The sequence below is a fragment of the Siphateles boraxobius genome, unplaced genomic scaffold, assembly GCF_051911475.1.
Source record: "Siphateles boraxobius isolate OS27281-9 unplaced genomic scaffold, OSU_SipBor_1 77, whole genome shotgun sequence".
Classification (NCBI taxonomy): Eukaryota; Metazoa; Chordata; class Actinopteri; order Cypriniformes; family Leuciscidae; genus Siphateles; species Siphateles boraxobius.
In genome coordinates this window covers 6,758,308-6,772,114 of record NW_027509205.1, presented here as the reverse complement: position 1 = coordinate 6,772,114, position 13,807 = coordinate 6,758,308, and positions in this window count along the sequence as shown.

The window sequence follows — 13,807 nt, the reverse complement described above, 5'->3', positions numbered from 1 at the left end:
TCACTATAATTTTTCTTTTTAGAGAGTATTTCAAGATGCGACGGAATAGACTTGGAAAGGAGGACTGGGTTAACATCAAGTGCCAGCCTGGAAAGATAACCCACACTTTCCAAAAAGATGCTACCAGTTGTGGGATCTTTGTGATGCAGGTAATTCTATGAAACATATTAACATTAGGATAGATGTGATAACACGTACTGTATTTTTACTGTATAAGACACAATACATGTTCTTATGCCATCCGTACAGATGGCCGAGATGACAGTGATGGAATTTCCAAACGTTCCACAGATGTTTGAGATTGACTCATCAAGGCAATCTCTTCAAAATCTAAGAAGAGAAATGGCTGAAGACATTCTAAAAGGATCAGGTATCATTGTATATATTACATTTATGTATACTTCTTTCAAACTTACAGTTCATATGTATGTATGTATGTATATATATATATATATATATGTATATATATATATATATATAACATTTATTTTGTCAGTTCCAAACATCGACTTCTGTTCCTTCTGTGGGAATAAAGACGTGCCAAAAACTGTGGATGCTGTTTGGGTGAGATTTATACTTTAATTGTTTTAAACTGTACAGTAGATAATGTAGTGGATAATATGTAACTACAGTAACTATTCAGATTCTACAATGATTTACCATGTTATAGAATGATTTACCTGTTAAGGAATGACAGAAGAAGGATGCAATTGCAAAGAACGCTGTTTAATATCTCAAAACTGTATCAAGGTACACACACACACACACACACACAGGACGCAACACAGAGGACTGGTCGAGCGGTCACCAGCGCTGGATGGGAGGTGACGCAGGGACCTCGGTGGGCAACAGGAGGTGGTGTTCTGTGATCCAATAGTAGTGCTCTGTGATCCAACGGTAGTGCTCTGTGATCCAGTGGAAATCCCAATGCGGGGCTCTGTGGTTCAGTGAAGGTGAAGACAATCCAACGATCCGACACGACGAGAGACACGGGGAATCCACAATCCAGGAAGACAGACACGGGAACAGGACCAGGAACAAGCCAGGGAAACCATACAACGATCTGACAACATGAGACAGCAGTTACTGACATATAAAGGGACAAACAAGTGGAACCAGCTGGCGCCGCTAATCAAGGTTAATCAGCGGCCACACCCACACTCACGCAACAGCACGCCGGACGAGAGAGAGACAGTGAATTGATCAACCGTGACAGTACCCCCTCCCCTAGGAATGCCTCCTGGCATTCCCAGATGGACTTACCTGGCGATTGTAATCATCGATCAGGGAGTGATCCAGAATGTCCCTAGCAGGGACCCAACTTCTCTCCTCCGGACCGTAACCTTCCCAATCCACCAGGTACTGGAATCCGCGTCCCCTCCTTCTCGAGTCCAGAATGCGATTCACCGAATAAGATGGTTCCCCATCTACGAGTCGCGGCGGGGGGGGGAACCGGGACCGGCGGATTAATGGGTGCATAAAACACAGGTTTAATTTTGGACACATGGAAGGCGGGATGAATTCTCCTGTACGCAGGAGGAAGTTTGAGTTGGACTGTCACCGGACTAATGATCTTGGTGACAGGGAATGGGCCAATAAATTTAGGAGCAAGCTTGTTAGAAACGGATCGGAGAGGGATGTTCTTAGTAGAAAGCCACACTTTTTGACCAACGACGTATATCGGAGGCTTCGACCGGTGGCGATCAGCCTTAGCCTTGGTGCGCGCCCGCACTTGGAGAAGAGTCTCACGGGCTCTAGTCCAAGTGTGGCGGCACCTCTGGACGAAGGCGTGAGCAGAGGGGACCGCGACCTCGGATTCCGTACTGGCAAAAACTGGTGGCTGGTAACCTAAGCTACCTTCAAACGGCGTAAGGCCCGTGGATGACACTGGTAACGAGTTGTGTGCGTACTCCACCATAGAAAGTTGTTGGCTCCAGGAGGAAGGATTCTTGGAAACCAAACATCGCAACACTCTCTCCAAATCTTGGTTGGTTCTCTCGGTTTGACCATTGCTGAAAGACTGACAGTCGCCCCCAGTAACTTACAAAACTCTTGCCAAAATTTGGACACAAATTGGGGACCTCTGTCAGAAACCACGTCTATCGGGAGGCCATGTAAGCGAAATACGTGATCAATGACAGTTACCGCTGTCTCCTTGGCGGAGGGTAATTTGGGCAAGGGAATAAAGTGAGCCGCCTTCGAGAACCGGTCCACGACGGTCAAAACGACCGTCTTGCCCTGGGAGGGCAGGAGGGCGGTGATAAAATCTAGCGCAATGTGGGACCAGGGTCTCGAAGGGACAGACAGCGGTTGGAGTAACCCATCTGGGGGTCGATTGGAGGATTTACCAGTGGCACAAACCGAGCAAGCCAAGACAAAACTGCGGATGTCACGAGCCATAAGTGGCCACCAGAATCGTTGCCTTACCAAAAAACTGGTGCGATTAGCTCCTGGATGACAGGCCACACTAGAACAATGCCCCCACTGAATCACGTCGGACCGACACTCCTCTGGCACAAATAAGCGATTCGGTGGGCAATCGGGCGGAGGCGTTACCCCTTCTAAGGCCTTCATGACCTTCGATTCGACCTCCCACCTGAGAGTGGAGACGACTAAAGTCTCGGGTAAAATACACTCGGGAGTAGACAGGCGTTCGGATTGGTCAAAAATACGAGATAAAGAATCGGGTTTGATGTTCTTGGAACCCGGGCGGTACGAAAGAGAAAAGTCAAAACGTCCGAAAAAAAGTGCCCATCGAGCCTGCCTAGAGTTGAGTCTTTTGGCGGTTCTAATATACTCAAGGTTCTTGTGATCGGTCCATACGATAAAAGGTACCCCTGACCCTTCTAACCAGTGACGCCATTCTTCCAGTGCTAACTTGACTGCCAACAACTCTCTGTTACCAATGTCATAGTTACGCTCAGCAGGTGATAAACGATGGGACAAAAACGCGCAGGGATGCACCTTGTCGTCTGTGGAAGAACGTTGGGAAAGAACTGCTCCTACCCCCACCTCTGACGCGTCAACCTCCACCACGAACTGACGTGATGGATCAGGGGCAACGAGGATGGGTGCCGAAACAAAGCGGCTCTTAAGTTTAGCGAATACAGTCTCAGCTGTATCGGACCACCTGAACGTCGTTCTGGGGGAGGTCAAGGCAGTCAGAGGTGCGGCTAGTTGGCTGAAGTTGCGAATAAAACGCCGATAAAAATTGGCGAACCCCAGGAACCTCTGTAGGGCCTTACGGGAATCTGGACTTGGCCAATCAATCACAGCCTTAACCTTGTCAGGATCCATACGCATTCCCTCAGACGAGACGATGTATCCTAGAAAAGGAACAGACTGTGCATGAAAAACGCATTTCTCCGCCTTGACAAAAAGCCCATTCTCTAACAACAACGTTCGACAAACGCGGCGGCGCGTTCACTTTAATTTATTTTTCTCATAACAGCTAAAAGAACTTAATAGGCTATAGCCTACTCCTTAATTTTTGGTCATTGTTGTGGAAATTCTTTCAACACCTTATACAACAGTTGAAGAACAAATGAAGATCACGAAAGTTATAAGTATACGTATTTATTTCTTGCAAGAAAGGCAGTTCACACACAGACAGAGTCTGACATGAGAAGGGCAAAAGTGTTCTCTTTTCACAGAGTTTATATACCCAAAAGATCACCCCTCCTCTGAAGATCTTTGGACTAAGGCCCCTGCACGTGGACAGTTTTCAGTTCCCCTACCCTTATCAATGCATCTCCACAGTCAGCACAAATGTCACTTTAAGAAACACCTAACCAAACATGTCTCACTCTTGATGCACTCTAAATTATCTATTGCTAATAAAAACTAATCATTCTGTCCCCTTGCACTGTCCCTTTGACCTCTTTGCAAAGAAGACACTATTGAACTATTTGCAAAGAATATTAATGCATCCTGCAACTTCCTCAACACATCTATGTTTTGTAAAACACACAAGCAGATATAAGTTTCAAAAGATACATTCAAAAGAAATTTCCATTACATTCCACCCCTTTTTCATATCTTGAAAATAAAAACAAAACAGAAATTTCATTTATAAACCATCTGGGGATCACCATGACCAAATTTAGAGGTATATTCAGGATTTTCACTTTTCCCTGCATTTTTTAACAGCCCGTTCTTTATGGCTTCTTGGTTACCCCCATAAACATCTTTCCAGGCACATGGCTTCTTACAAAAATACATAGCCTTTCCCCACTCTCTAATAGCTTCTTCATGTGCATACCCTGATGCTGAGATGGGGTCACATATTATTGTGAGTTTAGATCCTTTCCATTTTGTCATACCCAATTGGACACCTTCCTGTCCGAAATACCTGGAGGCACCCACTAATTAAGAGGATAACTTTTAGTAACATATTGCCACCTGGTATTACCACGCCAGGCCAAGAAATGTTCTTGTGAAAATGCTATGAGTCCTGTTTCCCTATGTATCGTTGGTCTCAGGGCAGGTCTAGTAGATATTATTAGACAGTTAACTGCAATGCCCACTCCGTCAAAACACCACAGAGTTCTTGACGCGGTACGTACTACTCCTAAAATTGCAGAATCGTCCTGTACTATTGATTCGTCCTCTCTCCAATGACGATGGTCTTCTAGTGAGTAACCGACAGGCTGACAAGCAACTTTGGTTAGTCTGGCACCTGTTTCGTACTCGTCAGCTGTGAATGGGATCCTCCTTCCGTTGCAGCTACCGCATGAGCTGGCACCGTTGCAGCTACCGCAGGAGCTGGCACTTTTCGACAGTGCGTCCCATGGATCCACGGCACCTTCTCTGCGACCTTCACAGCAATGTGAGTGACCAGTAGCACCTGGTATGGCCCTTGCCACCTCTTTTGTTTCCAGTGCTTCCTTCTAAAGTCCTTTATGACCACGAAATCTCCAGGCCGGATGGAATGCAGAGGTCCGTCTGCCACCTCCGGTACAGCTGCCTTTACCTGTCGAGATATATCAGAGAAAACCTTATCCAGTTCAACACAATAATTCAGCATATCTTTTTCACACAAAGCAGTGTCAGGCAATGTTCTTTGATCGTGTGGTTCCCAGCCCATATGTGGTGGTCTCCCAAAGAGGATTTCAAACGGGGAGAGATTTACCCTCCCTCTGTGTCTCATTCTCATGTGTGTGAGTGCTATGGGCAGTGCTTTTGTCCATGACAAATTCGTTTCTTCACATATTTTAGACAATTTTGTCTTGAGGGTCTGGTTCTCCCTCTCTATAGCTCCCGCTGATTCCGGATGGTAGGAAGTATGGTACTTCCATGACACCCCTAAATATTTTTCTACTGCGGAAATGGCCTGATTCACAAAATGTGTTCCATTATCACTAGAAATTTTACCTGGTATTCCCGACCTGGGAACAATTTCTTGTAGTAGAAGCTTAGCCACCCCTTTGCTGTCTGGGTGCTTTGTTGGCATTGCTTCGACCCATTTGGAAAACATGTCTACTGCGACCACACAGTATTTTTTCCCTTCACTTGGTGTTAATTCAATGTAGTCAATCATGACGTGACTAAAAGGTTTGTCTGGGCTGGGATGCCCCACTAGTTTCATTGCCTGACCCTTACCCACATTATTTGTTGCACAAATCATGCATCTGCTGCAATACTCCTGGGCCACTGTGGAAAAATCTTTTGTAAACCAGTTATTTTGCATACATTTCAGCATCCCTCCTTTTGACGTGTGGTCCAATCCATGCGTCAACTTAGCAAAAGCTGAAAAGAAATGTTTAGGTAAACATGGTTTGTCATCAGGTCCCCTCCAGATACCTGCAATGTAAGTAGCCCCTGCCTGCTTCCATTGTTTCTTGTCAATATCAGAGCTAAATTGTTGCATGGCTTGAACTGTACCCAGAGGTTCTGGGCGCACAGCCAATTTAACTGCACGAGTCACAGAAAGAGGAAGCAGGACTGCAGCTTTTGCAGCTAAATCAGCTTTTCTGTTACCCTCTGAGACCTCGTCTCGGCCTGTAGTGTGAGCCTGGCATTTGCAAACAGCAATGGCAGAGGGGAGTAGAAGAGCATCCAACAAATCTTTTACCAAGGAATGATTCAGGATCGGCTTACCATCAGCTTTCATGAACTTCCTGTGTTTCCATAATGCCCCAAAATCATGCACAACACCAAAAGCATACCTGGAGTCCGTGTAAATGGTGACACGTTTGTCCTCAGCCAGGGTACATGCAGTTGTGAGTGCTACCAACTCCGCCCCCTGAGCTGAAAAGGAAGGAGGCAAAGCTTCCTGAGCCAGAATATCAGTAGATGAGACCACAGCAAACCCAGCTCTATTTTTGCCAAACTCGTCCCGACTCGATGAGCCATCCATGAATAGGATGAGATCGGGGTTCATCAAAGCCTCACTCTGCAAATCCACTCTGGGGTTGCAAACTTCCTCCAGAACACTAATACAACAATGGGGCTCCCCCTCCCCCTCAATGGGGAGAAGTGTAGCTGGATTTAGCACTGTGCATCGTTTGACATGAACATTTGGCATTTCTAGCAACACAAAATTGTACCTCAACTATCGTGCTGTTGATAGATGTGATGTCTTTTGTTCTAGCAAAATCATGGCCACAGCGTGAGGGACTAATAAAGTCAATTCCCCAAACCCCACAAACTCATTTGAAGCCATGACAGCTTTTTCAGCAGCAGCTACTGCTCTCAGACAGGGAGGAAGTCCCTGTGCAACACTGTCCAGTCTGGAGGAGAAATAGGCCACTGGGCGCAGTTTTCCTCCATGCTCCTGTAATAAGACTGAAACCATATGCCCTTTTCTTTCATCCACAGTTTGTGTGAAAGGTCGGCTTGGGTCCGGTATCCCAAGAGTAGGGGCAGTTTGCAAAGCATGTTTCAAATCAACAAAAGCCTGCTCAGCCTCAGGAGTCCATGTCAACGTATCTTTTGCAGCCATACTGTTACCATAAATCATTTTTGTTAATGGTGCCTCTTTATCAGTATAACCTGAGATGAACGTTCTACAATATGATGTCATACCCAAAAAAGACATCATTTGTTTCTTTGTTATAGGTTTTGGAATATTCTGAATGGCTGTCACTCTTTTGTCTGAGAGTGACTTCCCTTCAGCTGACAGGACGTGTCCTAAAAATACGACAGATGTCTGTGCCACAGACACTTTGCAAGGGTTAACCTTGTGACCCTGCTCAGCCAAATGTGTCAACAGAGCCATTGTTGCAACTTTGCATACTTCCACTGACGGACAGCATAGCAAAATATCGTCGACGTATTGCAACAAAGCGACGCCTTCCGGCAGGTATAATGGCTCTAAGCTTCGTTTCAGCGCTTCGTTATAAATTGTTGGGCTTTCGCAATACCCTTGACACAATCTTGTAAACGTATACGGTTTTCCATTGAAATTGAAAGCGAACCAGAATTGAGAGTCTTTATCAACTGGTACACTGAAGAAGGCATTTGAAATGTCTACCACAGTGTAACAGACTGTCTTGGGCGGAATTTGAGACAGTATTTTATACGGATTTGGCACGTTCGGAGCTCTGGCCTGTACAGCGCTGTTGACCGCTTGGAGATCCTGGACGAATCTCCATTCAGTCGGCTTCCCGCTATCCCTGATTTTCTTTACTGGGAAAATAGGTGTTCTGACAGGTGAATCTGGACACGGCACAATCACGCCCTTTTCCAGTAATGAATTAAATACTGGAGTGATACCATCAATAGCCTCTTGTTTTAGAGCATATTGCATCTTTGGTCTGTAATCACTTTTTGGAGTGATTTTAACAGGGTCACACCCTTTAATCAGACCTACGTCGTATTTGTCACGTGCCCAGAGTCCCTGTGGAACTGCTTCTAAACCCTCAGGAATAGACATTTCCTCATTTTTGGTCATTGTATTATCACACAACACTTCAACAGTCCTAATCCCCTTTATTTGTTTTCTTAGTGGCTGTTTGTAAAACCCTGTGCTCTCAGATTGCCACACATTCTTGTCAGTGGCTGGAAACCAGTCTGTTAATGAGTCACACTGTTTCACAAAAGGCCCCAAATCTTGCCACTCAGCAGTGTGTGGTTTTGCAAGAGAGATGTGTGGGACGGCCCCCACCACATCATACAGTGCAAGCTGACTATCAGTCAATTCAATCTTTACAACACACCACTTATCTGACCAGAATAGCTCTGAGGACTGCAGTTCCTCAATCTCTATTTCAGTCAATTTTTCAGCAAAAATTTCATCTGGCTCACTGCTGACGTGACATGTACAATGCAAATCACTTTCTTCCATGAAAACATGGTTAGGAGACATCCTATTTGTGGCTTTGATTTTTAGCCCACTTTGAGGAGTGCTCCATTCAAACACATACAATATTTCAGCAGGCATTTGTATCATAGTCATATCAGCAGTGAGGCCATTGTCATCACAGTACAAATTCAACTTCAGCTTACACATTAAATCTCTGCCCAGCAGATTACACGGACAAGTTTTTGTCACAAGAAAAGCGTGCGCAAATAAGTGATCACCAATCTGACAAGATAAATCTGTAGTATATGGTTCCCTCACCAGATGCCCTGTGGCACTCCTGGAGGTTGCCCGTTTACCAGATAATACAGTTAAATCAGGCAATTCTGTATGCTTAATTACGGAGTTTGTTGCTCCTGAATCAATTAAAAACTTAACTTTTCTGCCCTCAACCTTTACTTCAATCATTGGTAATCTAGCAGATGCTTTATACATTTGTACAGTGTTTGCAAGCAAGATTTCTTCATTGCAAGAAGCAGAAATAGAAATGAGATTAGACATATTTACCACCTGGGAGTCAGACCTCTCACCGTCGCTCCCCTCCCCCTCTCAATCTCCTTGCTTCTCTGGTTGTTGATGTTGCTGAACTCCTTTTTGCCTTGGAGGATATGGACAGTCATTTTTCCAATGTCCCTGTTGTCCGCAGTTAAAACAGGCTTCAGAGTCTATTGCGGGTCTGTTACCCACTCCTCGTCCTTTTCCTCCTCGCCTTCTTCCTCTTTTACCTCCATCTCCACCTCTTCTCGGATGATTTTCCATCATCAAACTTCCCATTTTCAGCAGAGCAAGTTGAGTGTCTTTGTCAGTCTTTTTCTGCTTAGTCTTGGCTTGATCTCTTAGCAGCTGTTGTTGATGGGTTGCGTGTCGTCGGATTTCTTCCAGGCGCGCTTGATGATAGCCCACACAAGATGTTTTCACCTTTTTCCCTATTTCAGGGTCCAGGCCATCTAGGAAAACAGTTTTTAAATATTCTTCATACGTACTTATGCCGGGCGGGACCACAGCTCCCTCGGCTGGTGGACCTGGTTCAGTCAAACCACTGCACTGGTCAAATACTGCTTTCAGTCTTTGAAAAAAATCTTCGGTGTCCTCTCCGTCTTTCTGCTTACACGCTCTGATCTTGTCGGTGTGGACGTGAGTTGGAAAAGCTGTTGCAAGTGAGGTTTTTAGCGCGTTGATTTTGCCCACACAGGCAGCGTTGCCCGCGTCCTCCCAGATTGGGTTCACCAAGCGTGCGTTTGTGGGCCAGCGCCCAGTCATTTTTGACAGCTTGGTAGGACCATGTTTCAGTTTCAAAAGTCTTATCAGTTTATCAATGGTTGGTCTGAATTCTTTGCAGAATGCTTCAATTTCCTCACCCAGTTGTTTTCCTCCTGCGTCCAGTTCAGACAAATGACAGGCTGCTTCTTTGACGTCCGCCTGTGTCCATGGTCTGTGGATCAGGATTGGACCTTCGTGTCCCGCGACTTCGATCATGGGTGCTCTGATCATCATCTCCTCATACTCCTCATCTTCCTCCTCCGCTGTGTTCCAATCGTCCTCCGCATTCAGGATCAGGAATCTTTTTCCTGAATCACCTCTTGTCAATGATTTGGTTTGGGGTCTAATAACTCCTTTACCTCGACCTGTCCTTGGTGGTTTTTCCTGGAGCCCTCTTTTGAGTCCTCCTTTTGTCGGTGATTTAGAATCAGCAAAACTTTGTGTTGGAGGAGCATAGGCAGGAGGGGCAGAGGGAAAAGTACCTGAAGCTGTCAGGTTTGGATATACGGGTGTTGACTTGTCCTCTTCTTTGTCATCTTCGTCAGGGTCTTGTCCTCCAGCCGCCTCTGGCTGTCTTTGCGGTTCATTGTCGACTGGCAGTTGCGGTTGGAAGGGGGAGCGGTGAGCCGGACAGCGGTCATCCTCAGCCAGGCGGGTTTTCATGCATCTCATTTCCTCGGAAGAATAAGAAACAGAGTTTAGTAAAGTTTCTGCCTTTTCATTTTTATTATCTGCATTTCCTAATGGTGCTAATGCTGCATTTATCTGTTTTCTTTGTCTGATAATTGCCTCATTTAACCATATATCTATAATTTGACCATCGAGGTCATAATCATCTTTTTCTTTTCTTTTTGGACTTGTTTTTGTCCAATTTTCTTTAGTCTTTTGCAGATGGCTTACACTCAAACCCCCATTAAACCCATATTTTTTAATCATTTGTGGTATCCTGTGATGCCACCATGTTCCATTTTTCTTTGTCATAGAACTATAATTTCCTTTCGAGAAATTCACTGTCTCCAACGACTTTTTACTATTACTACTACCCATTTTTTACATTAATTAGCCTTTTTCCAGAGTATACCGTTCCGGAAATTTTCCGGTGTGGCCACCACACCCTGCCTAGTAGTCCGTCACTACTTGGTCTTTACTTTGAGACTTTCCCAGTGCGGCCACCGCACCCCGCCAATAATCGTCACTATTGGTCTTTACTGAGACTCCCACGTCTCACTGGCCCTTTTGGGAAATGTGCACGTCTCACTGGCCCTTTTAGAAATATCGTATTAATGTAAAAAATGTTTCTCACCGTGCTTTTTGCAGCGTGATTTCTTTTAATCAAGATCGCGTCCACCTAGGCCTTCCGTGGTGTCCACAATTCTCCCGTCCCTCAAAGTTGGGGGTTTGGAGCCATAGACTTTTTGTCTTTGGGGTGATCAGTCAATTGTTTCTCCCACGGAGGTCATCAGTTTTGCGACCCCATCCTCGTCGCCAGATTGTTGTGGAAATTCTTTCAACACCTTATACAACAGTTGAAGAACAAATGAAGATCTCGAAAGTTATAAGTATACGTATTTATTTCTTGCAAGAAAGGCAGTTCACACACAGACAGAGTCTGACATGAGAAGGGCAAAAGTCTTCTCTTTTCACAGAGTTTATATACCCAAAAGATCACCCCTCCTCTGAAGATCTTTGGACTAAGGCCCCTGCACGTGGACAGTTTTCAGTTCCCCTACCCTTATCAATGCATCTCCACAGTCAGCACAAATGTCACTTTAAGAAACACCTAACCAAACATGTCTCGCTCTTGATGAACTCTAAATTATCTATTGCTAAGAAAAACTAATCATTCTGTCCCCTTGCACTGTCCCTTTGACCTCTTTGCAAAGAAGACACTATTGAACTATTTGCAAAGAATATTAATGCATCCTGCAACTTCCTCAACACATCTATGTTTTGTAAAACACACAAGCAGATATAAGTTTCAAAAGATACATTCAAAAGAAATTTCCATTACAGTCATACAGATAAGATATCATCTTTTAAAACTGTAAAGGTATACAATAGGCTAACGATAAAATGTTTTCTCGCTCATGTGAGCGAACACACAAACGTTTGGACATTTCACTGAGACTTCATGGCCAAGTGCGCAGCTCTTTTTATCAATCTATCTAAAGCTTTTGATACTGTGGATCACAAAATATTAAAACAAAGACTTCTCAGTGTCGGGTTGTCAGAACAAACAGTTTGCTGGTTTGAAAATTATCTATCAGGTAGATCGCAAAGCGTATGGGTGGATGGTCTCACCTCCAGCCCTCTTAGTATATCCAAGGGTGTGCCCCAGGGGTCAGTGCTGGGACCACTCCTATTTATATTATACATCAACATTCTTGATCAAAATGTCTCCAACGCAAATTTTCATTTCTATGCCGATGACACTGTGATATACTGCTCTGCTGCAACACCAAACCAAGCTCTTTGTCAGCTACAACTTGCTTTTGATACTGTACAATGTAACTTGTTTGATTTAAAACTTGTTTTGAATAACGACAAAACTAAACTTATGTTGTTTTCAAATGCGAAATCAAAGCCACAAAACCTTCTACGCATTACTACTTCTCAGGGCTTCGAGATTGAGACTGTGTCCCAATACAAGTACCTTGGTATTCTAATCTGCTCTGCTGCAACACCAAACCAAGCTCTTTGTCAGCTACAACTTGCTTTTGATACTGTACAATGTAACTTGTTTGATTTAAAACTTGTTTTGAATAACGACAAAACTAAACTTATGTTGTTTTCAAATGCGAAATCAAAGCCACAAAACCTTCTACGCATTACTACTTCTCAGGGCTTCGAGATTGAGACTGTGTCCCAATACAAGTACCTTGGTATTCTAATGGATGATTAAAAAACTGAAGCTGAGACTGGTTTTTTATTTTAGAAACAAGTCATGTTTCTCCTTTGAGGCAAAAAGAAGGCTTGTTTCTGCCACTTTCATGTCAGTGCTAGACTATGGTGATGTTATATACATGCATGCATCCATTCAATGCTTGAAATCATTGGATACTGTCAGAGCCATATAGAGAGAGAGTTGCGACAACGGAAGTTCTAAATGCTTGGTTGTCACGTGATTCGCGTAGACCTCAGATAGTTCCAGGAAGTGCTTCGGCGCCAATTCAAATCAATTGAGTTAGAGAGCAGAACTGTGATTTTTGGTAGTTTGTAGTCAATAAATGCGTTGGTTTACAATATGTATATAATACATTGACATTTGGATGTAGTATGTGTATGTAGTTACAGCAATATTGTTTTTAAAAGATACAAATCTGCTAATATTTAATGTTTATTGTGGTCAACCAGCGTTGCCTGCCTTTGTTAACATATTTTCTGGCTAACTTTACCTTGGTTAAACACCGTTTTGCAGTTGTTTTGAAGTATTTTTGTGTTCTTAAACGTGTATGTTATTTAAGGGTTATCACGTAATGTTCACTATGGTTTCACAAGGACAGGAGACTTGTAGGAAACAGGTGATTGTAAAATGTAAAATTGCATTAATCTTAATGTTTACAATGCTTATGCACTTATTACTATATAAATAATGAATACATAATATATTTTATAGTCCTGTTATATCTTAAACCCCCCAAAATATCAGGTTGTGCAACTGTCCGCACAAATGAACAGACTAAAATACTAATTTAAATGGTGTTTTAAGAATAAAAAAATAAAAATGAAATTCTATGGTATCATTTTCACCGTTCATATAAACAAATGTTATACATTTCAGTAGATTTATAGCTGTTAAGATAATTGAAAACCTTTTCTCAAGCAATTTGCATGTCAGAATGGCACAACTGCAAACATGGCTCTCTTATTATGGTAATTACTGTATGCGTGATAAAGCATTGTCCAGAGGAGCCTTAATGATCCTTGTAGATCTCTATCAAATACTGGTAAAAACTGCTTTCAAGTATGAGTAGGTTGGTACACTTTCAGGTGAATTAAAACACTTAGAAATGTTCACAACTTAAACTTGTTTAAATACATTGTTCATGACACAAAAATATACATTACATCAGTTTTGAAAATATTTAAAAAAACATTTATTTGTCAATGACCTTTATATATATGTGTGTATATATATATATATATATATATATATATATATATATATATATATATACACACACACACACTTTTGCACTGATTTAGCACAAAGGGATTTATAAATGTCTAATAAACTGCACGTCA